The 27,984-nt window shown below is 45.3% G+C and overlaps 1 pseudogene; it reads right to left on the minus strand.

Annotated features, from left to right (window-relative positions):
* Nucleotides 1-22,832, minus strand: part of LOC121564672 — a 63,238-nt pseudogene extending 40,406 nt beyond the window's left edge.
* Nucleotides 22,833-27,984: the final 5,152 nt, after the last annotated feature.

Consider the following 27,984-nt stretch of genomic DNA (forward strand, 5'->3'; position numbering starts at 1 on the left):
CCACCCCTCTCCTCCCCCTTTCCTCCCCCACCCCTCTCCTCCCCCTTTCCTCCCCTAACCCCTCTTACTCCCCCTCCCCCTTCTCTCCCCCGTACCCCTCTCCCTCCCCCTGTCCTCCCCCCACCCCTCTCCCTCCCCTGTCCTCCCCCCACCCCTCTCCCCTCCCCCTGTCCTCCCCCACCCCCTCTCCCTCCCCCTGTCCTCCCCCCACCCCTCTCCCCCCCCTTTCCTCCCCCACCCCTCTCCCCTCCCCCTTTCCTCCCGTGCCCCTCTTACTCCCCCTCCCCTGTCCTCCCCCCACCCCTCTCCCCTCCCCTTTCCTCCCCCACCCCCTCTCCCTTTCCTCCCCGTACCCCTCTTACTCCCCCTCCCCCTGTCCTCCCCCCACCCCTCTCCCCTCCCCCTTTCCTCCCCCCACCCCTCTCCCTCCCCCTTTCCTCCCCCCACCCCTCTCCCCTTTCCTCCCCGTGCCCCTCTTACTCCCCCTCCCCCTGTCCTCCCCCCACCCCTCTCCCTCCCCCTGTCCTCCCTAACCCCTCTCCTCTCCCCCTTTCCTCCCGTATCCCTCTCACTCCCCCCCCCTACCCCTCTCACTCCCCCCTTTCCTCTCCTCACCCCCTCTCCTCTGACGCTGTCCTCTCTCCTCCCCCTGTCCTCCCCCCACCCCTCTCCCTCCCCCTTTCCTCCCCCACCCCTCTCTCCTCTCCACCCCTCTCTCCCCCATCCCTCCCCCTCCCCCCAACCTCCCACTCCTCTCTCCTCCCCCTGTCCTCCCTCCACCCCTCTCCCCTCCCCCTGTCCTCCCCCCACCCCTCTCCCTCCCCCTTTCCTCCCCCACCCCTCTCTCCTCTCCACCCCTCTCTCCCCCATCCCTCCCCCCAACCTCCCCACTCCTCTCTCCTCCCCCTGTCCTCCCTCCACCCCTCTCCCCCTCCCCTGTCCTCCCCCATCCCCATCCCCCTCCCATCCCTCCCCCACCCTCTCCTCTCACCCCTCTCTCCCATCCCCCTCCCCTCCCCCAACCCCCCACCCTCTCCCCTCCCCCTGTCCTCCCCCACCCCTCTCCCCTCCCCCTTTCCTCCCCCACCCCTCTCTCCTCTCCACCCCCTCTCTCCCCCATCCCTCCCAACCTCCCCACTCCTCTCTCCTCACCCTGTCCTCCTCCACCCCTCTCCCCTCCCCCTGTCCTCCCCCCACCCCTCCCCCATCCCTCCCCCACCCCCTCTCTCCTCTCCACCCCTCTCTCCCCCATCCCCCTCCCCCAACCTCCCCACTCCTCTCTCCTCCCCCTGTCCTCCCTCCACCCCTCTCCCCTCCCCCTGTCCTCCCCATCCCCATCCCCTCCCCATCCTCCCCCATCCCTTTTTCTGCTCCCTGACCTCTCCCCCCACCCCTCTTTTCTCCCCCTGTCCTCCCCCCATCCCTCTCCCCTCTCCCGTCCCCCCCATCCGTCTTTTCCTCCCATGCCCAAGTACGCATAACCGCCTCACCTCTATCTTTGTGACCAGCGCCAGGGTGTCGTACCACATCTGTATAGAGCCAGGCAGCTGTCTGGTGAGGGTCATACGGAGCACCATGCAGTAGGAGGCGGTGGTAAAGATACTTCTCAGGATGATGCCCTGGATAGACCCCATTCAGATTGTACTTTATTAATCCCCAATGGGAGTATTTCACAGATCTTTTACCTCATATTCATTATATCCAGCACAATACCAGTGGCTACATATGTATGTGAAAATTGTGTGTTTCTATGTTTCGTAGTAAAACAGATAAGAACAGGTCCTTTATTAATCCACAAGAGGAAATTAATTTGTCATACTTTGTCAACAATACAAATACAAAACAAATACTCACAACATCAAAAACATCACAAGTCAATCAGATTTGATATAAATATATATATAGACCAGTGGGGAAAAGTACCTTGCTGAGGGCATGGGGCACGATGGCTGACACAATGACCAGGATGGCAGAGAAGAAGTAGGAGGCACTGTAGAAGTAACGCAGAGAACCAATCTTCCTCGTCAACGTCATCTCATCCCTGGGAGGGGGGAGAGAGGAGAGGTGGGGGGGGCGACCATATTTTATGTCACAATCTGCCTAGACAAGGTTACAAGACATCCTGTCATGTACTTGATGGCATAAATAGGTGGACAAACAGCCAAAGGGAAATCAAATTATGGATTTAGCCCAAAATTCTCCAAAATCAGACAGGGATTAAACATTGATCATTGGCAATTTACTCAAGGATTGTATAACAAAAAACATCACACGTCAAGGATAGATCTCTCCGTTCATTGGCTGGACTACACAATGCAGGATTGTTGCTCTGATTGGCTTTGTTTGTGAAAGTCATGTGTCATGATCATAGACCACAATTAATCCTTCCTTTGAGCTTTGAGTCATATTTAATGGAAGTGAAGTGAAATTATCTTGATGGGAATCTCGTTAATGAGAGTCACAGATCATCTATCCCAACTAACTGTTTTTAGTTCCCAGAAGATCTCGGGTCGATGGGTTCGTGTTGCTAACATGACTTTTCACGTTAGAGTATTAGAGTTATACAATAGAGTCAAAGCATGACCACTTTCCCTATAGCTCTGGGATCGTTGCCCTGAACATTGCTTGTTAGATCACTTGTCTCTGTTGATGTACAGTATTAGGTTATAGTTAGGTTATGGAGTGTTTGGTGTGTCTTACTGTCTGATGTTCTTGATGATGTCCTCCATCACCTCCTCCCAGCCATAGGCCTTCACTAAGTGGATGTTCTCTACAATCTCTGAGGTCAGAGCCAGACGCCTGCTGATCATCCCTGCTCTTTTCTGCCTGATAATAGGATCCACACACACACACACACATAATAAGACACCCGTACGTACGCACACACACACACAAACACACACACAGAATAAGACACATGTACGCACGCACGCACACACACACACACACACACAGAACAAGACACACGTACGCACACACACACACACACACACACACACACACAGAATAAGACACATGTACGCACACACACTCACACACACACACACAGAATAAGACACATGTACACACACACACACACACACAGAGAATAAGACACACACACACCATATTGATACAATTAATGAGACTTTTCAACTTCAGAGAGATGGCTGAGAACATAAACATGAAGACCTAACGGGTTTGGATGTTAATTAACAAGATTTATTTCTGGATCAAAGAGTTTTGTATGGAACAGTGAAAGTTGTGCATGTCTGAATAGGCACGGTTTCCCACTTTGTTGACATTTCTCAGGGGCACAGGCCATGCCGTTCTGTTCTCTGTGGGTAAGATGAGATCACTGGTGGAGATCAGGGCTACCTGTCTTGTACAGACCCATCTAGAGAGCACAGTGTGTGTGTACGTGTACGTGTGTGTGCGTGTGTGTGTGTGAACTCCTGTACGGTCCAGTACCCACCTGTGAGGCCCCATCTTCTGGGAGAGGCAGGCCTGTATGATGCCCAGCAGGGTGAGGGCAGCCAGGGCACAGAAACCATTCACCTCGATCAGCTCCCAGATCAACCCCACACACAGGATACACTGCAGAGGGGTGATCCACACAAAGTGGGCCAGGCCAAGACTCTGCAACACATACAGATGAATGTATGAAGAGAAGACACAGGCAGTAACATGTATATGTACACAGACCACACACACACACACACAAGCGCACACACAAGCACACACAAAAAAAACGACATATTTTAGACCAGGGGTCTTCAACCCTACCAGGCAAACCGGCAACCCAGGGACCCCTATCATACATTAGCAAAAAAAAATGTTTACACGTGTTGTCTTATCATCAGGTAAATGATAATGTCACAAGTAATCAACATTTTAAAATGAATAATTTGGTAGATCGTTTTTCATTATTTTGACCTCCCACATTTTAAATGGAAGAGGAATTGTAAACTTTAACATAACATATTAGCTAGAAAAGTAACTACAAACACATTTTCGCTAAGAGCAGCTGTTTAGCTGGTTTAACAAAGGTTAGCCATGTGTTGGCAAAAATGTATGTCCAAGTCAAGAAAGCTTACCAGCAGCCAGCAGCACCTGCCGCACTGGTAGACTGGTAGCCTATTGACTGGTAGTGTCACGACTTCCGCAGAGGCTGCCTCCCCTCCTTGTTCGGGCAGGTTTCGGCGTTCGTCGTCACTGGCTTACTAGCCACTGCCGCTCCATATATCATCATTCCATTTGTCTTGTCTTGTCAATTACACACACCTGGTTCATATCCCCTCATTAGTCTGTGTATAAGTGTTCCCTCTGCCCCCTTGTCCTTGTGGGTGATTGTTTTATGTGAATTGAGTGTAGCTCGGTGGAGCTACTCGTACCTTGTATTGCCGGGGTAGATATTTCCCCTGTGCCTGTATTTTGTTGGAGCTACCCGTACCTTGTATTGCCGGGGTAGATTGTTCCCCTGTGCCTGTATTTTGTGGTCGCTATCGAGCGCAACTGTGTACTGACGGAATAAACTCTCCTTCTAATCACACTCATCACAGAATCACCCACCCGCTATGGAGTCAGCGGGAGAGGAGCGCATGCCTGGAGTCGTGGCATGGGTCCAGGAGCATTCCACGATGCTGGCCAGCTTGGGGGAAGCAATGGATCGGGTTCTTCAGTTCGTCCAACGCCTGGAGAGGAAAGGACCCGATCTGTCGAGACCAGCTGGCCAACCAAATCCATCCACCCACACCCCAGCACCCGTAGGGATCCAGATATCCCGACCATGGGAGTTCGACGGGACGGCGGCGCTCTGCCAAGGATTCCTCCTCCAACTGGAGCTCTACTTTTCCAGCATCAGGCCGGCCCCATCGGAGTGGGAGAAGGTGTCCGTCCTCGTTTCCTGCCTCTCGGGGAAAGCCCTGGAGTGGGACGACGTGGTTTGGAACAAAGGAGGAGCTGCGTTGGAGAACTACGGGGAGTTCGCTCGCCTCTTTCGGTCGGTCTTCGATCACCCGCCCGAGGGTCGAGAGGCGGGCGAACGGCTGATCCACCTGAGGCAGGGGACGAGGACCGCGCAGGACTTCGCGTTGGAGTTTCGGACTCTTGCAGCGGGGTCCGGGTGGAACGAGCGGGTCCTGATCGACCATTTCCGTTGCCATCTGCGGGAGGACGTCCGACGGGAGCTGGCCTGCCGGGACACCATGTTGTCCTTCACGCAACTGGCGTACATGGCCATCCATTTGGACAACCTGCTGGCAGCCAGAGGACGTCCTGGAAGGGGTCAGCCCGTTCCCACCCTGGCCGACTCGGTTCCCGAGCTGATGGAGCTGGGTGGTAGCCGCCGTCCGAGAGAGTGGAGGACGACAGCGACAGTGCCACTCTGGTGGCACGAAGGGACAGTACACCACACGTTGTCGTCAACGATCTTTTGGGTCTGGAGGCGGCAGGCAGGGCACTCTCGCATCACCCCAGGTATCCAACACCCACACTCATTCAGAGCCCTCTGCTGCGCATTGTACCCTACCCATCTACTTTCCTGATCACCCCAGTGTAAGGCGCTAGTCGATTCAGGCGCAGCTGGGAACTTTATGGACAGGGCATTCTCACGCCGTCTATCCATTCCACTCCCCATCAGAGCACTTGATAGTCGACCATTAGGGTCCGGGTTTGTTCAGGAAGTTCCTGCACCAGTCACCATGATTACCCAGAAGACTCATTGTGAGCAGATCACTTTTTTTAAATTATTGAGTCCTCTGCTTTCCCTGTGGTATTAGGTATGTTCTGAAAGAGCTGCAAAATCTGGACCCCTACAAATCAGCTGGGCTAGACAATCTGGACCCTTTCTTTCTAAAACTAGCCGCCGAAATTGTCGCAACCCCTATTACTAGCCTGTTCAACCTCTCTTTCGTAACGTCTGAGATCCCCAGAGATTGGAAAGCTGCCGCGGTCATCCCCCTCTTCAAAGGGGGTGACACTCTAGATCCAAACTGTTACAGACCTATATCCATCCTGCCCTGCCTTTCGAAAGTATTTGAAAGCCAAGTTAACAAACAGATCACCGACCATTTCGAATCCCACCGTACCTTCTCCGCTATGCAATCCGGTTTCCGAGCTGGTCATCGATAATAGACAGTACTGTGCAGCCGTCTTCATCGACCTGGCCAAGGCTTTCGACTCTGTCAACCACCGCATTCTTATTGGCAGACTAAATAGCCTTGGTTTCTCAAATGACTGCCTCGCCTGGTTCACCAACTACTTCTCAGATAGAGTTCAGTGTGTCAAATCGGAGGGCCTGTTGTCTGGACCTATGGCAGTCTCTATGGGGGTGCCACAGGGTTCAATTCTTGGGCCGACTCTTTTCTCCGTGTATATCAATGATGTCGCTCCTGCTGCTGGTGACTCTCAGATCCACCTCTACGCAGACGACACCATTTTGTATACATCTGGCCCTTCATTGGACACTGTGTTAACAAACCTCCAAACGAGCTTCAATGCCATACAACACTCCTTCAGTAGCCTCCAACTGCTCTTAAACACTAGTAAAACGAAATGCATGCTCTTCAATCGAACGCTGCTGGCACCCGCCCACCCGACTAGAATCACCACTCTCGACGGGTCTGACCTAGAGTATGTGGACAACTACAAATACCTAGGTGTCTGGTTAGACTGTAAACTCTCCTTCCAGACTCACATTAAGAATCTCCAATCCAAAGTTAAATCTAGAATCGGCTTCCTATTTCGCAACAAAGCCTCCTTCACTCATGCTGCCAAACATGCCCTCGTAAAACTGACTATCCTACCGATCCTTGACTTCGGCGATGTCATTTACAAAATAGCCTCCAACACTCTACTCAGCAAATTGGATGTAGTCTATCACAATGCCATCCGTTTTGTCTCCAAAGCCCCATACACTACCCACCACTGTGACCTGTACGCTCTTGTTGGCTGGTCCTCACTACATGTTCGTCGTCAAACCCACTGGCTCCAGGCCATCTTTAAATCACAACTAGGCAAATCCCTGCCTTATCTTAGCTCATTGGTCACCATAGCAGCACCCACCTGTAGTCTGCGCTCCAGCAGGTATATCTCACTGGTCATTCCCAAAGCCAACACCTCCTTTGGCCGCCATTCCTTCCAGTTCTCTGCTGCCAATGACTGGAACGAATTGCAAAAATCTCTGAAGCTGGACACTCTTATCTCCCTCACTAACTTTAAGCATCAGTTGTCAGAGCACCTTACCGATCACTGCACCTGTACACAGCCCATCTGAAATTAGCCCACCCAACTACCTCATCCCTATATTGTTATTTATTTTGCTCTTTTGCACCCCAGTATCTCTATTTGCACATAATCTCTTGCACATCTAGCATTCCAGTGTTAATACTAATTGTAATTATTTTGCACTATAGCCTATTTATTGCCTTACCTCCATAACTTGCTACATTTGCACACACTGTATATATATTTTCTGTTGTATTTTATTGACTTTATGTTTTTTTTACCCCATATGTAACTCTGTGTTGTTGTTTTTATCGCACTACTATGCTTTATCTTGGCCAGGTCGCAGTTGTAAATGAGAACTTGTTCTCAACTGGCTTACCTGGTTAAATAAAGGTGAAATAAAAAATAAAAATAAAAGGTATCCCTTGGTTAGCACTCCACAACCCCACCTTCTCATGGCCGCAGAGGGTTCTCACAGGGTGGTCGCGAGAGTGTCAGGGTAGGTGTCTAGGTGTTTCCGTTGGTGCAACCATGGTGGAAAGTCTTGACAGTACTTCCACCGTGCGCATTCCCCCCGAAATCCTCGAATTGGCGCACACGTTTTCAAAAACGCAGGCTACCCAGTTACCACCTCATCGGGCGGGGGATTGCGCAATAAACCTCCGGGTAGACGCTGTACCTCCCAGGAGTCATTTGTACCCACTGTCGCATGCTGAAATGGCGGCTATGGAAACATACGTCACCGAGTCCCTGCGCCAGGGGTATATACGTCCCTCCGCTTCACCCGCCTCCTCGAGTTTCTTCTTTGTGAAGAAGAAAGACGGCGGTCTGCGCCCGTACATTGATTATCGACCACTAAGGAGACGATCAGATTTAGTTATCCTCTCCCCCTCATTCCGTCATGGGGCGTGCTTCTTCACCAAATTAGATCTCAGGAGTGCGTATTGCCTGGTGCGTTTCCGAGAGGGGGATGAGTGGAAGACATCATTCAGCACAACCACGGGGCATTATGAATACCTGGTGATGCCCCTACGGTTTGATGAATGCTCCATCCGTCTTCCAGTCCTTTGTGAACGAGGTGTTTCGGTACATGCTTGGTCGCTGTGTAGTGGTCTACATCGTCTACATTCTGGTTGTATTCCACAACGCGCGCCGAGCATGTGTCCCTGGTTCGCAAAGTGCTGGCCCGACTGTTGGAAAATGACCTTTATGCCAAGGCAGAGAAGTGTATGTTTTTCCAGCAGTCCGTCTCCTTCCTCGGATACCGCTTCAGGTGTGGAGATGGATGGAGATCGCATTTCAGCCGTGCGTAATTGGCCGACTCCAACCACAGTTAAGGAGGGGCAGCGCTTCCTTGGCTTCGCCAACTACTATCGGAGGTTTATCCGGGGCTTTGGCAAGGTCGCAGCTCCCACCGTAACCTGGAGTACATCCGGGCAGCGAGGAGGCTGAATCCTCGCCAGGCCAGGTGGGCCCTATTCTTCACCCGATTCAATTTTACACTGTCATACATACCGGGTACGAAGAACGTGAAGGCAGACGCATTGTCACGGCTGTATGACACAGAGGAGAGGCCCAGAGACAACACCCCCAGGTAGCCTATTGACTGGTAGCCTATTAGCGGGTGTGCTTTTTCTAAGCCTATGTCATATACGTCCAGTGAATGTAATTGGCTCCAATGACTGTAATTTGCTCAATATTAAGAGTTGACAAATAAAGTTGACATCATTAGAAATAAGATATTCTCCTATTTTCTCCTGTCGGTATGTAATAAAAAATGTATTTATTCTGTTGTTGTTAGCGATATTCATAAAAACATTGAAATAATACAATAAGATCACGTATTTTTCTTATTTTTTCCCGCAGATCCCCTGCAGACCCCTGGTTGAATACCCCTGTTTTACACATTCCTTGAGAAGTGTGGATAGACATGCTGTCAGCTAAACTACATGCTGTCAGCTAAACTACATGCTGTCGGCTAAACTACATGCTGTCGGCTAAACTACATGCTGTCGGCTAAACTACATGCTGTCAGCTAAACTACATGCTGTCGGCTAAACACATACTGTCGGCTAAACTACATGCTGTCAGCTAAACTACATGCTGTCGGCTAAACTACATGCTTCGGCTGAAACTACATGCTGTCGGCTAAACTACATACTGTCGGCTAAACTACATGCTGTCGGCTAAACTACATACTGTCGGCTAAACTACATGCTGTCAGCTAAACTACATGCTGTCGGCTAAACTACATGCTGTTGGCTAAACTACATGCTGTCGGCTAAACTACATGCTGTCGGCTAAACTACATGCTGTCGGCTAAACTACATGCTGTCGGCTAAACTACATACTGTCGGCTGAAACTACACGCTGTCGGCTAAACTACATGCTGTCGGCTGAAACTACATGCTGTCGGCTGAAACTACATGCTGTCGGCTAAACTACATGCTGTCGGCTAAACTACATACTGTCGGCTAAACTACATGCTGTCGGCTAAACTACATGCTGTCGGCTGAAACTACATACTGTTGGCTAAACTACATGCTGTCAGCTAAACTACATGCTGTCGGCTAAACTACATGCTGTCGGCTGAAACTACATACTGTTGGCTAAACTACATACTGTCAGCTAAACTACATACTGTCGGCTGAAACTACATGCTGTCAGCTAAACTACATACTGTTGGCTAAACTACATGCTGTCAGCTAAACTACATACTGTTGGCTAAACTACATACTGTTGGCTAAACTACATGCTGTCAGCTAAACTACATGCTGTCGGCTAAACTACATGCTGTCGGGCTAAACAACATACTGTCGGCTAAACTACATGCTGTCAGCTAAACTACATGCTGTCGCTAAACTACATACTGTTGGCTAAACTACATGCTGTCGGGCTAAACTACATGCTGTCGCCTAAACTACATACTGTCGGCTAAACAACATACTGTCGGTTAAATTACATACTGTTGGCTAAACTACATGCTGTCAGTTAAATTACATACTGTTGGCTAAACTACATACTGTCGGCTAAACTACATGCTGTAGGCTAAACTACATACTGTCGGTTAAACTACATACTGTCGGTTAAATTACATACTGTCGGTTAAATCACATACTGTCAGCTAAACCATATACTGTCGGCTAAACTACAAATATCTAGGTGTCTGGTTAGACTGTAAACTCAACTTCCAGACTCACATAAAGAATCTCCAATCCAAAGTTAAATCTAGAATCGGCTTCCTATTTCGCAACAAAGCCTCCTTCACTCATGCTGCCAAACATGCCCTCGTAAAACTGACTATCCTACCGGTCCTTGACTTCGGCGATGTCATTTACAAAATAGCCTTCAACACTCTACTCAGCAAATTGGATGTAGTCTATCACAGTGCCATCCGTTTTGTCTCCAAAGCCCCATACACTACCCACCACTGTGACCTGCACGCTCTTGTTGGCTGGTCCTCACTACATGTTCGTCGTCAAACCCACTGGCTCCAGGCCATCTATAAATCACTGCTAGGCAAATCCCCGCCTTATCTTAGCTCATTGGTCACCATAGCAGCACCCACCCGCAGTCTGCGCTCCAGCAGGTATATCTCACTGGTCATTCCCAAAGCCAACACCTCCTTTGGCCGCCATTCCTTCCAGTTCTCTGCTGCCAATGACTGGAACGAATTGCAAAAATCTCTGAAGCTGGAGACTCTTATCTCCCCTCACTAACTTTAAGCATCAGTTGTCAGAGCACCTTACCGATCACTGCACCTGTACACAGCCCATCTGAAATTAGCCCGCCCAACTACCTCATCCCTATATTGTTATTTAATTAGCTCTTTTGCACCCCAGTATCTCTATTTGCACATAATCTCTTGCACATCTAGCATTCCAGTGTTAATACTATTGTAATTATTCTGCACTATAGCCTATTTATTGCCTTACCTCCATAACTTGCTACATTTGCACACACTGTATATATATTTTCTGTTGTATTTCTGACTTTATGTTTTTTTTTTTACCCCATATGTAACTCTGTGTTGTTTTTATTGCACTACTTTGCTTTATCTTGGCCAGGTCGCAGTTGTAAATGAGAACCTGTTCTCAACTGGCTTACCTGGTTAAATAAAGGTGAAATAAAAAAAATAAAAAATAAAAACTACATACTGTCGGCTAAACTACATGCTGTCGGCTAAACTACATACTGTCGGCTAAATTACATACTGTTGGCTAAACTACATGCTGTCGGCTAAACTACATACTGTTGGCTAAACTACATGCTGTCGGCTAAACTACATGCTGTCGGCTAAACTACATACTGTCGGCTAAACTACATGCTGTCGGCTAAACTACATTCTGTCGGCTAAACTACATACTGTCGGCTAAATTACATACTGTCAGCTAAATTACATACTGTCAGCTAAATTACATTCTGTAGGCTAAATTACATACTGTAGGCTAAACTACATTCTGTAGGCTAAACTACATTCTGTAGGCTAAACTACATACTGTCGGTTAAATTACATACTGTCAGTTAAATTACATACTGTCAGTTAAATTACATACTGTCGGCTAAATTACATACTGTCAGCTAAACTACATTCTGTCGGCTAAACTACATACTGTCAGCTAAACTACATTCTGTCGGCTAAACTACATACTGTCGGTTAAATTACATTCTGTCGGCTAAACTACATACTGTCGGGCTAAACTACATACTGTCGGGCTAAACTACATGCTGTCAGTTAAATTACATTCTGTCGGCTAAACTACATACTGTCGGCTAAACTACATACTGTCGGCTAAACTACATACTGTCGGCTAAACTACATGCTGTCGGCTAAACTACATGCTGTCGGCTAAACTACATACTGTCGGCTAAACTACATGCTGTCGGCTAAACTACATACTGTCGGCTAAACTACATACTGTCGGCTAAACTACATGCTGTCAGCTAAACTACATGCTGTCGGCTAAACTACATACTGTCAGCTAAACTACATACTGTCGGCTAAACTACATACTGTCAGCTAAACTACATGCTGTCGGCTAAACTACATACTGTTGGCTAAACTACATGCTGTCAGCTAAACTACATGCTGTCGGCTAAACTACATACTGTTGGCTAAACTACATGCTGTCAGCTAAACTACATACTGTTGGCTAAACTACATACTGTCGGCTAAACTACATACTGTCAGCTAAACTACATACTGTTGGCTAAACTACATACTGTCAGCTAAACTACATACTGTCGGCTAAACTACATACTGTTGGCTAAACTACATACTGTCGGCTAAACTACATACTGTTGGCTAAACTACATACTGTCGGCTAAACTACATACTGTCGGCTAAACTACATACTGTCAGCTAAACTACATACTGTTGGCTAAACTACATACTGTCAGCTAAACTACATACTGTCGGCTAAACTACATACTGTCAGCTAAACTACATACTGTTGGCTAAACTACATACTGTCGGCTAAACTACATACTGTCGGCAAACTACATACTGTCGTTAAATTACATACTGTCAGCTAAACTACATACTGTCGGCTAAACCACATACTGTCGGCTAAACCACATACTGTTGGCTAAACTACATACTGTCAGTTAAATTACATACTGTCGGTTAAATGACATACGGTGTGCTAAACTAGCACTCACAAGCACACACACACATTCAGGGGCAGGTGAACCACAGGCGCACGATTTCTGTCCACTTGGGTGTGAATCTCAATAGTCTTAAGTCCTGTTCTCTCCTCACCTCCTTTCCTTCATCTGCACTGATGTGAAAGAACTGCAAAGACGAGCTGCTTTCACCACTTACATTGATTGCATAATAACTGCATCATAATTCATAAACATCTCTCATAACAGATTGTTAGCATTATAGGGACATCTCTAAAATGTTCTACTTCATATTCATCATCTCCAGCACCACCCCTAACATCAACATATGTAAAAATGATGCGTTTCTATGTTTTGCAGTAAAAAGATAGAGGAAGATAAGGGTTTTCAATTACATCATAAACCAATTAGTAGGAAATTAGTAGGGAATTAGGTCATGCCTACTCATAATTAATTAAAATCAATATAGAAACACGCAGTTTTCACATACTGCTCTCCGCCACCAGTACAATGATTGAGGGTGAACAAGCAACACTTTAGGTAATTTGTCTTTGTACTTTGAGCTTATTACTTGGACTTGGGGGTCAATTAATGTTATTGCTGGTATGCAGGGTTTGAATGTCTTGTCTGCTTTCCTCCTTTACAGCTTGAATGGTCTGGAGCCTGGTGTTGTTGTGGCCAAGGAACGTTCACTCAGATGGAACCAGGTTTAAGCTGCTGTGCAATGTTGACGTCCTTCCTCCCAGAGATGTGAAAGCATCCCCCTGACTGGACACAACCCGGAAAACATATATTGAGAAGATCAGGACTTTTGCAATGAAAAGGCCATGGACATTACATGTCCTGCTCCAAAGGGCAGGACAGAAATATGCTCTCAGGCTAGATTTCTTTGTTCATATCATAACATGACCTGAACCAAAGTTACTCAAAGGATCTTATGATATAGTCCTAGATCTAGATGTTGTTTTTACCTAAGCCTTTATGTGTTTAAGTTTTTCCTAATTGTAGGCTACTACCTTTAGCACTTGAAGTTAATAAAGTATTTTATTGTTGAAATATTTTCTTTGTGTTTTAAACACTAACTCACTGCTTTAGCACATTTTTTTATAATTTGTATTTTATTTTTTCACCTTTATTTAGCCAGGTAAGCCAGTTGAGAACAAGTTCTCATTTACAACTGCGACCTGGCCAAGATAAAGCAAAGCAGTGCGATAAAAACAACAACAACACAGAGTTACATATGGGGTAAAACAAAACATAAAGTCAAAAATACAACAGAAAATATATATACAGTGTGTGCAAATGTATCTAGTTATGGAGGTAAGGCAATAAATAGGCCATAGTGCAAAATAATTACAATTAGTATTAACACTGGAATGATAGATGTGCAAGAGATGATGTGCAAATAGAGATACTGGGGTGCAAATTAGCAAAATAAATAACAATATGGGGATGAGGTAGTTGGGTGGGCTAATTACAGATGGGCTGTGTACAGGTGCAGTGATTGGTAAGGTGCTCTGACAACTGATGCTTAAAGTTAGTGAGGGAGATAAGAGTCTCCAGCTTCAGAGATTTTTGCAGTTCGTTCCAGTCATTGGCAGCAGAGAACTGGAAGGAATGGCGGCCAAAGGAGGTGTTGGCTTTGGGGATGACCAGTGAGATATACCTGCTGGAGCACATACTACGGGTGGGTGTTGCTATGGTGACCAATGAGCTAAGGCGGGGATTTGCCTAGCAGTGATTTATAGATGGCCTGGAGCCAGTGGGTTTGGCTGACGAACATGTAGTGAGGGCCAGCCAACAAGAGCGTACAGGTCACAATGGTCGGTAGTATATGGGGCTTTGATGACAAAACGGATGGCACTGTGATAGACTACATCCAATTTGCTGAGAAGAGTGTTGGAGGCTATTTTGTAAATGACATCGCCGAAGTCAAGGACCGGTAGGATAGTCAGTTTTACGAGGGCATGTTTGGCAGCATGAGTGAAGGAGGCTTTGTTGCAAAATAGGAAGCCGATTCTAGATTTAAGTTTGGATTGGAGATGCTTAATGTGAGTCTGGAAGGAGAGTTTACAGTCTAACCAGACACCTAGGTATTTGTAGTTGTCCACATACTCTAGGTCAGACCCGTCGAGAGTATTGATTCTAGTCGGGTGGGCGGGTGCCAGCAGCGTTCGATTGAAGAGCATGCATTTAGTTTTACTAGCAGTTGGAGGCTACTGAAGGAGTGTTGTATGGCATTGAAGCTCGTTTGGAGGTTTGTTAACACAGTGTCCAATGAAGGGCCAGATGTATACAAAATGGTGTCGTCTGCGTAGAGGTGGATCTGAGAGTCACCAGCAGCAAGAGCGACATCATTGATATACACAGAGAAAAGAGTAGGCCCAAGAATTGAACCCTGTGGCACCCCCCATAGAGCCACATGACCCACATGACTACATTTGCATTTGTTTAAGAGATGGGTGGGTCTAAGGCTTTAGAGGGTGTAAACGAGGCTAAATGTGCGTAAACAAAGAACAGCACTGTAGCTGTTCAATGTGAAAGGTTATCTTTATGCAACAATAGGTTATTTAATACTGTAGATGGTTTGGCTAATGGGGGAACTTGGTGAGATAATGTTCAGAGAATCCATTTTGGCAATTTGGTGAAATGATTCCTTTTCTAAATATACAGTATGATTCCCAAGGATTAATGTAGAGCAAGTGTGAAAATCTAAATGTTTGAATGCCTTTTTCTTGGATCATAAGTTTATCAACTTTTAAAGCAGCATTACTTCCCCATGTTTCCTCCAACTGCAGTGTATGATACGCCATTTATCCAATGTAAAAAACACAATTTCAAATTGTAGAACATAAGACTGAAAAGAGATGGTGGGTCTCATATGTTAATGTTGTTGTGGTACTGGAGATAATGAATATGAAGTTGAAGAAACAATATATATCTAGCTTGCCTGCGCACGTGAGATTTGGTTCAGAATGCCAAAATCAAGTAAAGTGTTAACCGTCTACCCCTTTATCCAAAAAACCTAGATGGGAGGGCTTGGCAAAGTAAGCACATGCTAGTTCGTAGAGATAGCTTTGGGCCAAGCCACAAGAGAGGAGAAGGGAGAGCTTGGGAATGAGTGAGAGTTTGAAGCCACATCCAATCCAGGTGATAATTGCCTAGGGAGCAGGTAGCAGAGTGTATTGACATTCAACACCCCTGCTCTAGGACTCCTAATGTTCAGCCTTCACTAGCCTAGCCACGTTAAGGCTAAATGACACACCCTCTCATCCCATGTTGGCTTGACAAACGGCTAGCTTCAGTTGTTTTCCACCACTGAGCACTGACATAGGGCTCATGCCCAAGCCTAACCGGAGTGGAGAAATGTGCTGGGAGGGTGACTCACATTTTACGCCCTTCTCTCATTGACATCTGCAGGATGTATGATTTTACAGGGAGGTTGGAGTTGCCTGGCTGCGTGTGTATCTCGAGCTGGGATTCGGCCCATGCTGTAGTAGGTTTGTTACCACATAGTTCAATTGGTAGATATTCCTGGGAGCACAGCTAGTGTTGTGGAGGCTCAATTCGTAGAAAGCATAGCTTGGTGTTTGGATGATGATGCAACAATGATTCAAATGTCACCCCTGCCCTCGACTACGGTATCCTGGCCCAACCTGGCCCCTTCACCCTGGTCCCCTCATACCACCATGGCCACCTAACTATCCCCAGCTTCCAACTGGCTAATTCAAATCCCCCACCTCTTCTCCACTGAAATTCTTCCCCCATTGTCTTCTAACCCGTTTCATCACTCCTATGCAACGGCGAAGACAATGTTCTTCTTGACTTCATTGTTATAAAGGAGAACGCATTCTCAGTCGACTAACCTGGTAAACTGACGGTTAATAAGTAGATTACTTGGGTCCTTAGTTCTCATTGAGATTGTTGAGGTTGAGGTTAGGGTTAGTACAGCAGATGAGTTGGGTGGTTCTTACCTCATCCAGCTTGTTGAGGTGGGCTGACATCAGGCTGACCAGCTGACCTGTGCTGATCTTGTCCAGGACCCGGCTGGACAGCTTCAGAGTCTGAGAGGTCAAAGGTCAGGGGTTAGGACAGACACAAAGGGTTAAAAACCTGAGGCAGGAGAGGCTGCTGTGTGACACTAAGAGGGTGTGGCAACCACACAGCCCAACCCTCACACAAGAGTCTGGCTACACTGAAGAAGGCAATGTGGATCTACATGCCTGCCTAGGTGGTGGCATGCCTAAGATGTGCACACACACACACACACACACCCTGCTCACACAAACACACACCACCTCCCCCCACACCTTCTTATAGATGAGGCTGAAGAGAGCGATGCGTATCTGCATGCCCAGGTGGTGCAGTCCAAAGATGGCTGGCTGCAGGAGCAGGAAGCGAGCGGTGAAGAGAAGACAGAGACCCAGGGCGAGGTAGTAACCCTGCTCCCGCTCAGGGGCATGGATGGGGTCGAACGAGCCGATGATACGACCCAGGAGCTGGGGCTGCACTGTCTTCGACGCCTCCTGTAAGAAAAAAAAAAAAAGATGCAGAGACATTGATATAAAGAGTTCAGAATCTATCCTATAAAATATTTGCCCCAGCCCTACAAAATACAATTTGGTGGCACCTTGATATCATGGTCTTAATGATGTACCTTGATACCTCTAGTCTTATTTTCCAATCAACTCTGAACGGAACTGATGGGCATTCCTAGAAGGTTCCATGGGGAACACCCCACACCACCAGGTTATGCAAGACCTGCTGCTGACTTCAGCTTCCTCTCCGAGCCGGGGACACTGGGATACTCACACTGCAGTGACACATGCATTTTCTCCATGCTATTGGTCATGCCGCTAATTCACTAGTAAGTAACACACACGTACAGGACAGAACAGGCTAACAGCCAGCTTGGGTTGGATTGAGGTCAGTTCCATTCCAGTTCCAACTCCCTCCATCAATTCAGGAATTGAATTTTATTGTCATCTCCTCATTGACAATAAATGGTAGCTTTTTTTTCTTTCTTGAATTGGAATTTCCATTTCCCTCCTGAATTTAAATGGAATTGATCAGACACACAACCCTAGCAATGGCATAACACGTATGCTGTCACAATACATTACATGTTATCATATGCGAGATACGAGATATGAGAGACAGATGCACTTTAAAAAAGCAACATTGTCATGTGCGTATCACAGTATATTTAGGTGCTGGGTGGAATAACACTATAATAAGAACCAAATAGTGACCTACATTTTAAATACAAGGTGGTTCATCTGGTATCGTACTAATAAAGTATGGAGTCCTTTTTGACAAACGTGGCAAACTCCGGTTGTGAAGAGCCCACAATGTGTGCAGGCTTTTGCTCTAGCACAGCTCCAACACACCTGATCAAATAGACTGTTAAACTGCAGCCTCTCCAGGTAACCATTGGTCAACGGTGCTTTACACGGAGAGATGGACTCACCCCAAAGTACAGCAGGATTCCGTAGAACACAAAAGGCCAGAGGAAACAACGGGAGAGTGCCCGCAAGAGCCGAGGCTTCTTCTTGGCCGATGCCACTTCTCGGTCCCATTCTCTACACCAAGAACACAGACCAGAGGAGTTAGAAGCTGTTAAAAAACACATACATTAGCTAACAGTAAAAGTAAAGTAGGGGCACATTGTTCAGGGCACTGGTGTATAACCTGGGAGATTTGGTTAACTTATTAAACAGAGTGCAGAGACCTTAACGAACGAGGGAGAAAAAAGAGGAAAGAGAAAAAGGTGAGAACATTTATGACACAAATAGAGCGGGGAGGGAGGGGAGGGAGAGAGAGAGAGAAAGAGAGTGAGAGAGAGAGAGGGACAGAGAAAGACAGCAAGAGAGAGAGGGACAGAGAAAGACAGCAAGAGAGAGAGGGACAGAGAGAGAGCGATAGCGATAGCAGAGAGAGAGAGAGAGAGAGAGAGAGAGAGAGAGAGAGAGAGAGAGAGGCACAGAGAGAGGGACAGAGAGAGAGAGAGAGAGAGAGAGAGAGAGAGAGAGAGAGAGAGCGAGAGAGGCAGAGAAAGAGAGCGTGAGAGAGAGAGAGAGAGAGAGGCAGAGAAAGAGAGCGAGAGAGAGAGAGAGAGAGAAAGAGGGAAGAGAGAGAGAGAGAAAGAGAGAGAGAGTGCGAGAGAGAGAGACAGAGAGAAAGAGAGAGAGAGAGAGAGAGAGAGAGAGAGAGAGAGAGAGAGAGAGAGAGAGAGAGAGAGAGAGAGAGAGAGAGAGGGGGGGAGAGAGAGAGAGAGAGAAAGTGAGAGGGAGGGAGGGAAAGAGAGAGAGAGGGGGTAGAGAGAGAGAGGGGGAGAGAGGGGCGGAGAGAGAGAGAGGGGAGAGAGCGAGAGGGGGGAAAGAGAGAGAGAGAGAGGGAGAGAGAGAGAGAGAGGGGGAGAGGGGGGAGAGAGAGAGCGAGAGAGAGCAACAGGGGGAGAGAGAGAGAGGGGAGAGGGGGAGAGACAGGGAGAGAGAGCGAGAGAGAGAGCGAGAGAGAAAGTGAGAGGGAGGGAAAGAGAGAGAGAGGGGGAGAGAGAGAGGGGGAGAGAGAGGGAGAGAGAGAGAGAGAGAGAGAGAGAGAAAGAGGGACAGAGAGAGAGAGAGAGAAAGAGGGACAGAGAGAGAGAGAGAGTGCGAGAGAGAGAGCGAGAGAGAGAGACAGAGAGACAGAGAGAAAGAGAGAGAGCGAGAGAGAGAGGGGGGACAGAGAAAGAGAAAGAGTGTAAGAAAAAAAAACGAAATAACTGTAAGTCGCTCTGGATAAGAGCGTCTGCTAAATGACTAAAATGTAAAAATGAGAACGTGTGCACGGATGATAGATTGAGGGACCATACCAACATGTTAATTCAATGTAAAGTTCAAATTCCCATGCAGCTACCAGCAGTATTTGGCAGATTAAAAAAATGTCCCGGTCATCTATCACCCTCCAGGCATCTGGCCCTTTTAAAGGTCGACTTTTACACCCATTTAGAGGGCTGCTGGCACCCTTTACCGTGACGCTGCCCCTACCCCAGCCCCACTGGGGCCCCCGAAGCAGGGCCATCATGGGGCAGGGTTGTGTTTGCGTCATTTCGGGGGCGAAAACATGGGTGGCTTTAACGGGTGGTATTTAAATGGGTGGTATTTAATGGGTGGCATTAAACGGGTGGTATTTAACAGGTGGTATTTAATGGGTGGTATTTAACAGGTGGTATTTAACTTAACAGGTGGTATTTAACTTAACATGTGGTATTTAACGGGTGGTATTTAACGGGGGTATTTAACGGGGGTATTTAACGGGTGGTATTTAACGGGTGCTATTTAATGGGTGGTATTTAACGGTGGTATTTAATGGGTGGTATTTAACGGGTGGTATTTAACAGGTGGTATTTAACGGATGGTATTTAATGGATGGTATTTAATGGGTGGTATTTAACTGATGGTATTTAACGGATGGTATTTAACGGGTGGTATTTAACGGATGGTATTTAACGGGTGGTATTTAACGGATGGTATTTAACGGGTGGCCTAAGATCCTTCCCTTTTTCTTTATTTTTTCTTACAATCCTCTCAAAGGTGACATTTACTCGCTCTTAAATAACGGGGACAGAGCGGAGAAGGCACATACAGTGTGGGGAGAAGAGAAAAGGCAGAGGGATTGGAGAGAAAGTGAGATTGGAGAGAGCCCAGCCTGCCCCATCCTGTCTCCAGTGTGTTTGTTTGGGAACACGCTAAGGTTTATGTTTGTCTGTCCTCCTCCAACCAAAAACCATCCCATATTTTAGGTTGGGGTTGTCTGTCTAGAATTTCCAGTTTCTTAAGCTAATCATTGCAGTCATTGGATGGGCGGTGGAATGGATGGGGGGTTATTACAGTAAATACACTTAAAGGGCAGTAAGAAACATGAATGATCAACTCTCTCAACTCAACAAGACGACAACAAAGAAGGGACCAACAACAATGCCAACAGGAGCACTCAATTTGATATATTGATATAAAATAGGTCCTTTACGTAGGCTACTGTATGTACATGTGTGTAATCAAATTAGTTTCTAATTTAGAATGTATTAACTTCCAATGTGATTCTAATTTAGAATGTATTAACTTCCAATGTGATTCTAATTTAGAATGTATTAACTTCCAATGTGATTCTAATTTAGAATGTATTAACTTCCAATGTGATTCTAATTGAGAATGTATTAACATCCAATGTGATTCTGATTTAGAATGTATTAACTTCCAATGTGATTCTAATTTAGAATGTATTAACTTCCAATGTGATTCTAATTGAGAATGTATTAACTTCCAATGTGATTCTAATTGAGAATGTATTAACTTCCAATGTGATTCTGATTTAGAATGTATTAACTTCCAATGTGATTCTGATTTAGAATGTATTAACTTCCAATGTGATTCTGATTTAGATGATGAATAATAGTTATAAAATGGTTATATCAATTTAATATGAGTCCAACGTGCCTTACATTTTCATAAAGTGAGGCACTTTTGCTGATACAAACCTTTCTAGTCGTTCAGAAAGATTGTCTGCGAGATCAAAAGATGGTGCTTTATAAATATCTGTCAACTCCAACTTATTTCTGAAGCCCTTCCTCAACAGTGGAGATGTCCACCTGCAAAACAACTCGAACGGGTATAGGAGGTTTATTTAGTTTTATTTCACCTTTATTTAACCAGGTAAGCCAGTTGAGAACAAATTAATTTGAATACAACATGAAATCAACCCAAAAAAATGTAACCATGTCATTGGATTTAGATTAACAGTTGGGTGAAAAAAAGACAAAATTCCCTCATGTTGATGACTTTTTGCAAATCCAATCAGTTTTCCATGTTGATTTAACATTATTACATTGACTTTTTTGTTGAAATGACATGTAAACAATGTTGATTCAACCAGTTTTTGCGCAGTGGAAAACTCACAACAAGTGAGTAGGCTATACATTGGGTATAGGGTATAGAATATAGCCTACTTCTGAGGTACCTACATAGATCAATGTCCTCTGAAGTTTACCACAGATAGGCCAAATCAATAAATGTATAAATTAATTAAGCAAACGCCCAGTCATATAGGGGTGACAAAATCAAACAGCAAGCAAACAGCAGAGTGCATGTAGTGGGAGAATTAGGCATACTACATCTTAGATAGCATTATATAGATAGCTAAAAGATAGCTGAATATCTATTTGTTTAAAAAAATATATAGGCAATCCTGAGTAGGCTATGTTGCATAATAATGAGTTTTGGGATGACATGGACTTTTCCAATGGCAGGAAGCATGTGCTGCGTAGGCCTATTGTAGGATACATGATGGCACTGTACATATCTTTACGCGCGGAAGAATGACGAGAGATGATTAGTATCAATTACACATTTCATACAAAGATAATCATTATGAAAGTTGGAGGGCAATCGGAATGTGACGCACTAGAGCGCAAAAGGGCTGCTGGAATTTCCTCTCCGGAGCAAAACAGGACACAGAAACTGTCCATGGTGCATAGTTGCCCTAAAAGTGACCATTGAAACAACTATAAAATAATAAGTAAAATTCCTGTGACCTGCCTTGACCTGACCTGGTCCCCTTTCAACAATGTGTTCTCCAAATCTGGCAACCACGTCTAGCAAATCATTCCATGGTTTATTTACGTGTCCACGTCTAGCAAATCATTCCATGGTTTATTTACTTGTCAAATCAGCCGGGACATAGATGAAGAAAACATATAATTCCTTACCAGAAGAAATATTTGGAGAGGAAGTTTGCATCTTCCACGGGTGACTTCTGCATCCTAAGAGCACCGCCAGTTTGATTTCACTGCACCTGTATCGCTGTGTCGCTCACATTTGTGTCCCTCCGCTTCCCTTTTCCTTGAGGATGACCCAGCCCTTGTTCTGTTCTGACTGCCCCACCTTGTGCCGACTGTAGCCTAAATGCGCAGATCAGAGGTGATGTCAATGTTGCGAAATTGTCTCTTCCCTAGCCGGAGCTGCGACCACTATCCAACACACTATCGTACTATCCGGCTTCTCAGTTCAGCATTTACTGTTCTCGCACACTGCAGAGCGCACAACACAGACCGCAGCAAATGGGCTGTCTTGTCCTTTCCTTGATCCCAACAATGAGAACACGGTGGTTAGCGAGAGGATCATTTATGGGCTCGCCAAAGATCCCGAGCGCGTCATTTCCATAATGACAGGCCCCTGCAAAAAATGACACGGGTTGCATATTGTGGCAACCCAATTTGCAGAGACATAAACTACTACATTGCCCACCACTTTTTAGCAGGCTGGTTTCACCTCTTCTGCAATTATGTGACCTATTATTTGAATCAATAGGAGGATATGTGATATCATTAATTTGATAGAATGAATGTGGTCCTTCAGAAAACCCAGTTATATCACCTGGGGCTCCAAGCAAAGAATGTATTAGTCTAAAAATATTAGATAATAGAGTTAGTCTGGAGAATATTCAAGAAAAAGTAGGTTAAGTCCTGTCATTTTCTGGGTCATTCCACGAAATGAATCCTTTTGCGTCCCTTTACATTTTACATTTTAGTAATTTAGCAGACACTCTTATCCAGAGCGAATTACAGTTAGTGAGTGCATACATTTTTCATACTGGCCCCCGCCCACCCACAACCCTGGCGTTGCAAGCGCCATGCTCTACCAACTGAGCTACAGGAGGGATCCCTTTGATGTTATAAGTACAACTTTTGCATCAATATTGCATTTTAAATGCCTGTAATATTAAACTAAATGGCCTTTAATATAGACCACATGGAAAATGCAATAAATCTGATTTTTAAACCTCTACTGCACATCATTGCCTTCAGGCAACAGAAAACATTTTATCCCCTCACACCCCCTATATATTTGTTTAAATTCCTACACATGACAATATGTGATGACAATCTAATGAGGTCCAGAAGTTGGTATGATGTCACAATCAAAATATATTTTAGATTCTTCAAAGTAGCCACCCTTTGCCTTGATGACAGCTTTGCACACTCTTGGCATTCTCTTAACCAGCTTCATGAGGAATTATTTTCCAACAGTCTTGAAGGAGTTCCCACATATGCTGAGCACTTGTTGGCTGCTTTTCCTTCCCTCTGCGGTCCAACTCATCCCAAACCATCTCAATTGGGTTGAGGTCGGGTGATTGTGGAGGCCAGGTCATCTGATGCAGCACTCCATCATTCTCCTTCTTGGTCAAATAGCATTTACACAGCCTGGAGGTGTGTTTTGGGTCATTGTCCTGTTGAAAAGCAAATGATAGTCCCACTAAGCGCAAACCAGATGGGATGGCGTATTGCTGCAGAATGCTGTGGTAGCCATGCTGGTTAAGTGTGCCTTGAATTCTAAATAACTCACCGACAGTGTCACCAGCAAAGCGGCCCCACAACGTAACACCTCCTCCTCCATGCTTCACGGTGGGAACCACACATGCGGAGATCATCCGTTCACCTACTCTGCGTCTCACAAAGACACAGCGGTTGAAACCAAAAATCTCAAATTTGGACCAAATGACAGATTTCCACCGGTCTAATGTCCATTGCTCGTGTTTCTTGGCCCAAGCAAGTCTCTTCTTCTTATTGGTGTCCTTTAGTAGTGGTTTCTTTGCAGCAATTCGACCATGAAGGCTTGATTCACGCAGTCTCCTCTGAACAGTTGATGTTGAGATGTGTCTGTTACTTGAACTCTGTGAAGGATTTATTTGGGCTGCAATCTGATGTGCAGTTATTCTAATGAACTTATCCTCTGCAGCAAAGGTAACTCTGGGTCTTCCTTTCCTGTGGCGGTCCTCATGAGAGCCAGTTTCATCATAGCGCTTGATGGTTTTTACGACTGCACTTGAAGAAACTTTTTAATATTCTTGAAATTTTCCACATTGACTGACCTTCATGTCTTAAAGTAATGATGTACTGTCGTTTCTCTTTGCTTATTTGAGCTGTTCTTGCCATAATATGGACTTGTGTGGTGAGTGTGGTGAAAGGAGTCAGGCGCAGGAGGGTAATCACCAAATACAGAGTTTATTCCTTCGTTGACACACACATGCGCTCCAATAGCGATCAACGAAACAGGCACAGGGGAAACAAACATCCCTGGCAATTACACTGTAACGGAATCCAATAATACATAGGCACAGTAGGTGTGTCCAAACTTTTGACTGGTACTGTATATATATATTTTTAATAGTTTTTGTTAGGAGAGGCTACTTTTTTGTTGCCTCAGGGCAATGTTGTTCAGTAGACTACTTTTCAGGGCAATATAATGCTCAATTAATGACATGTAATTTGATGTAAAATGATGGCCTTGGTCAATGGTATGCCAACATATCCACTGACATTCCACAGCCTTCACAGGCAATGAACAGGGACATTCTATGGCGAAAGGAGCCTAATCAAGCATACCCTCTGATAGTGAGGACAGTGGGCTTGAGGACAGTGACAGCATGGGAAGAATGGGCCCCAGAATCAGGTTTGAGAGGCGGTGAAATACTAATTTGTGCCCAACTTGTATTTTCTTATGACATGTTTTATTTGTTATTATTGATACATTATCAGAAAGCCTAAATTGTCCAAAAAGGAAGAGATGCAATATCTTTTAAAATGATAAAACAAAATGTGTGCAGTAAAAGGGTTCTACCTGGAACTAAAAAGGGTTCTCAAAATGTGGACAGCCGAAGAACTATAGTAATTTTTTCATTCAATAACCTCTTAAAGGTGCAATATGCAGGAATCGCTCCACCATTTCCTGGTTGCAAAAAAATCTAATAGCTCGCTTAATTTCAGTTTGGCCAACAGCATACCACCCTGCTTCCCACTGCTGGCTTGCCTCTGAAGATAAGCAGTGTTGGTCCTGGTCGGTCCCTGGATGGGAGACCAGAACCTGCTGGAAGTGGTGTTGGAGGCACTCTTTCCTCTGGTCTAAAAACAATATCCCAACGCCCCAGGGCAGTGATTGGGGACATTACCCTATGTAGGGTGCTGTCTTTCAGATGGGATGTTAAACGGGTGTCTTTCTTGACTCTCTGTGGTCACTTAAGATCCCATTGCACTTATCGTAAGAGTAGGGGTGTTAACCCTGGTGTCCTGGCTAAATTCCCAATCTGTCCTCATATCAATCTGTCCCTCATCCTCTCCCCTGTAACTATTCCCCAGGTCATTGCTGTAAATGAAAATGTGTTCTCAGTCAACTTACCTGGTAAAATAAGGGTAGAAATTGTTTTTTAATGATGTGTAGAGAATCATTGTACAATCTAAACTGCTGTGAGATATATTTTCAATACAAATATTGTATTTTCAGCTGTTTGAGGCTGGTGTACAAAACCGAAAGTAAAGCAAAAGCTAAACTAAGAACGGGAAGCATATAAATAGTGCACATAGAACAGATCTACCGCTCTTAGACATGCTTTCAATGAGAATGACAGATCTATAACTCACTTTTCTATGTGGTTTTGGTGGGGTCACCCAAAAAGTTACATATTGAAGCTTTAAGATGGGAAAACATATTTTTTTATTAAGTTGAACATGTGCTCTTCATGACAGAATGTTAAAATTAGGTGAAATCAAACGTATTTTTTCAACAAGTTACACTACACAAAAAGGACTAATTCTGTGGAACGACCTTCTACACTTTGAAATAGCAAGAACAAAATGAATAGTGTGGGCTACATCCAATGACTTTAGAATCAAATAGCCTACATAATGCACAATCCTGTACAAAACTGTATTATATTTTAATAACCTGAGTCCATTTACTCACAAAACGTTAATTCACTCATAGTTAAATCCTTCAAAACAAGTTGAGATAGGGAAACAAATGATTCTACAATGTCATTCACAAATTACTGTAGAATGATCAGATCACACCCTGTCAGACATCAAAAGGCATAGTACCAACAATTCTTACAATCGTATTCTGAGATTACACGAGCAAAAACAAACAACATGGATCTGCTAACAGAGAACTTGAAACTTTCTATCAGCTTAATCACAATTTAATCAGTCCAGTTTTAGGGAGGATGAAAAAGTCAAGACATTCCATTATGGAACACAGTAGTCTTTAATAAGCGTGCTAGTGGGCTACAAACAGTGTTCTCTCACATCTTGACCCCTCATTATAATCAGTACACTCTTAGAAAAAAAGGTGCTAGAACTTAAAATGGATTTTCGGCAGTCCCCATAGGAGAACCCTTTGAAGAACCCTTTTTTGGTTTCAGGTATAATCCTTTTGGTTCAATGTAGAACCCTTTCCACAGAGGGTTCTACATGGATCCCAAAAGGGTTCTACCTGTACCAAAAAAGGGTTCACCTATGGGGACAGCCGAAAATCCCTTTTGGAAGCCTTTTTTCTAAGAGTGTAGGACACATCAGGTATGACGGAGACATCATACAAAATCCCTATTCTCTTGTGCCGGGTTACAAACAGTGTTTCTCAGTTCACCATCAGGTGAGACCATACAAAATCCCCATTCTCCACACAGCTACTATGGTCAGGGCCGTAACCAAGGTTTGAGTTTTAGTGAGGTCTGGAAGGAAGGGGGCTGTTTCTGAAAGTTGAAGCTCATTTACTGCATTTCTCTACAATAAAAAAACTTTTAAATGCTATTTGGAGAACAGCAAAAACAAGCGAAAATGACCCCGGACATTACCACCTTGGCTGCTGAAGGTTCATTCACCTCAGTCGATCTACAAACACATAGCCTATTAGTTATACAATTGTAATGTTATACCCCTGAAAGAGGGAAATATGAGAAATGATTCACACTGACACGTAGCATCAGCGACGAAAACGAAAACCTATGACATTTTTTTACTGGATTGTTTGCATTTGATTGCATAAGGAAGATAGGCCATGTGGAGATGATCATATATGATTAGTACAGATTTCCTTAGGGGACCCCCACAAGGGGCCCCGACCCCCAAGTTTGTTAACCACTGTACTAACCTCTCTGCTTGCTTCCTCTGCTTTGCACTGCCTCAGCCACACCACTGATCACTGCTGAGTGCCACATCACTGTCTGTCTCAGTAACCTATGAGAACTTAGTAGCATATTATTTTCTCCATTTAACGTTAGCTTCTTACTTCATCCTAGCTGGCTAAGTAATACTTGCCAGAACCCTTCAACATTACTGCC

This window comes from Coregonus clupeaformis, unplaced genomic scaffold, assembly GCF_020615455.1.
Source record: "Coregonus clupeaformis isolate EN_2021a unplaced genomic scaffold, ASM2061545v1 scaf1727, whole genome shotgun sequence".
NCBI classification, from domain to species: Eukaryota; Metazoa; Chordata; class Actinopteri; order Salmoniformes; family Salmonidae; genus Coregonus; species Coregonus clupeaformis.